Here is a 2,584-nt window from a genome sequence, read left to right on the forward strand (position 1 = left end):
CAACATTGCCAAATCAGATAACCAGAAGGGAGGGTGCCCTCCACGATTAGGAAGCGAAGCCCATCGGTCCCGCTGAGGTGTTTCCCCAGTGGGCGCAATGTATGTGTATGATTTGGGGGTGAGCATGATGACCCTGTTTTTCTACCAAAACAAAAAACAAAAAAACTAAGTTTAAATGAGTTCTAGGCTACCTGTAAGGGCCTTGTCTGGGTCTCAGGTCTTGAGACTGCTCCTGGACTCTCAAGGGTTAGTCTTTGTGAAGGCAGAAAACACCGCACTATCCAAGAAAAAGCTCAGCATGACCGGAACTCAGGCACAAAGGCCAGAAACTCGGTCTTCTTTTTCTTGAACATGTGTTTAACTGAAACCTGTTTGATGCCATTAGAATTTGCACTGTGGCTCTTTGACCTTTCAAACCCAACTTTTGCCACAAGGGGCAAACTCAAAAGGAGCTAAAAGTACAAAAAAGAAGCCTGCTGGCTATTAGAGGCTGTTGTTGGACCAGAGGGAGGAGGAGCTGGGAGAGTTTTTCCGAGGAAGTTGTGGATTGTGGAAGGAATTCAAGTTAAAAGAAGGAAGGTTAAATGAGATTTTCAAGCTGAGCTGTGCGGAGACATTTATTAATACAAAAATATTTATGGTCATAAACCCACTTTAATGTTAGGAAAGTGTGAAAAGACTGACATGACACTGCTGTATTCTGATGGAATTACAGGAAATTTTGCCTTGGACTTCAAACTTTGTGGGTTTTGCCAGGAAAAACAAGGGAGTGGTAACCAACAGAGATGAAAATACAGGTTTTAAAGTGTATTTCTAGAGCTGAGTTTCAGCCAGAATATATGAATCTCTATAAAGGTGTGTGCAGTGTTTGTGCTCAGCTGTGGGGGATGAAAAAGCAGGCATTAGCCTTTTAGGAGAGTTATGAATAAATAAATGTGGGAAGTAAGTCCCTGAGTACTTACACATGTTGGAGAGGGAGTGTCATTTCTCCTTAATTTGGTGTCCCACTAAGCTCGTCTACGCACCTGCTCGTCAGCAGAAGCCCACGCCCTGTAAGAACCCAGCACCACTGACAAGGAAAGATGTGGCCAAGTTACATTTTTACTTAACTCCATAGCTGGTGCCAGACTGAGCAGTTTCTGAATCTGTAAATCCAGTGTGATTTAAAAGCAAGGGGAACTGCCATGCTCTGGTACCTGTGCATCTTTCCAGGAGCAAACTAGCCCTGTTTTTCAGAATTGAACCTCAACTTTGCAGAATAGGTTGAGAGCATGCCCCAAAATGTCTCTGACCCACCTCAGCATGGATGGCATATATGTGGTCTCTTAGAGAGAGACCCTAAATTTTAAGAGAGGCAATAGGGATGTGGCATAGGGTGCATTTGTGCCTGCATTGAGGGTGTGGGTTAATGGCACTAAGGAGGTGAAATTCCCTTGGACTGGGTGAGAGGTTGGCAGCATAGTGGAGTCAGTGGTCCCATTGCTTCCCCCAGGAGATCAGTCACAGAGGAGGGCCAGCTCCTGGGCACTGGATAAGGACAGGGTAGGGGATGATCCCCAAACAGGCTGCAGAATAGACCCTTTCCAACTCAGTAGCTGACCTCAGGTTTGTCCTAAAGGATTGTAACTAGATTGAGTGGGGCCTTCTGTCCCTTCCCATTTGATGTCTTCTAATGTGGTCCTAGGGACCTCCCCAGCCCTTTGTTGCCCTGAGGCTATTTCTCCCCTATTGCCAGTAGTGCTTTTGTGTCCCACACAGCAACAGTTTGAACCAGAGCATGCAAAGATAGCCTCCAAATGCGGTGAACATCTTCTAGTCATTTTTATGTATTGTAGGAACAAACAGTTGATTATATGATGGTGATGGCAGATCACCACGCCAGAGTTGCCTGTGCATTAGACAGGCACAGTGACATGGCATCTGTTTGTTTTTTATCTTCGTCCTCTGCGCCCCGGCCCCAGTTCCCCTTTGCCTTGATAACTTAACCAGGTCCTTTGTAGAGAAGAAGGTCCCTGCCTTTGAGTTATGGAGCTATGAAGGGACATAATCAGTTTTTCAGTTCTTACTTCCCTGGCACATATTTCTCAAAGCCTATTACGTTAGAAAGGAGAGGTGCTCTAGCCAAAAGTGTTGAGTCCTGTAGTCTTCCCTGGCTCCTTTAAAAATCCCCCTGCGCAGGGCTCCAGCACAATTGGTTAGCATATGGTACTGATAAAAATCCCCCTGCACAAGTGTGATCTGAGTAGAAAAGTACAAAAGTATAGCTTCAACTAGGGCCACCAGCCCCGTCCCAGTGCCAAACCATTGTCTTCCTCCTTCCCCTTTTGCGGAGCGTCTGGAGCAGCGGTTCTCAACTTGTGGGTTGCAACCCGTTTGTAACAATGAAAACACACCCTGCATATCAGATATTTACATTACAATTCATAACAGTAGCAAAATTACACTTGTGAAGTAGCAACAAAAATAATTTTATGGTTGGGGGTCACCACCACATGAGGGACTGTATTAAAGGGTCTTGGCATTAGGAAGGTTGAGAACCACTAGTCTGGAGAAACAGCTTATCAGTCAGCAAAAGGAGAGGAAC

The sequence above is a fragment of the Otolemur garnettii genome, unplaced genomic scaffold (genome assembly GCF_000181295.1).
Source record: "Otolemur garnettii isolate 467f Iridium unplaced genomic scaffold, OtoGar3 scaffold00116, whole genome shotgun sequence".
Lineage (NCBI taxonomy): Eukaryota > Metazoa > Chordata > Mammalia > Primates > Galagidae > Otolemur > Otolemur garnettii.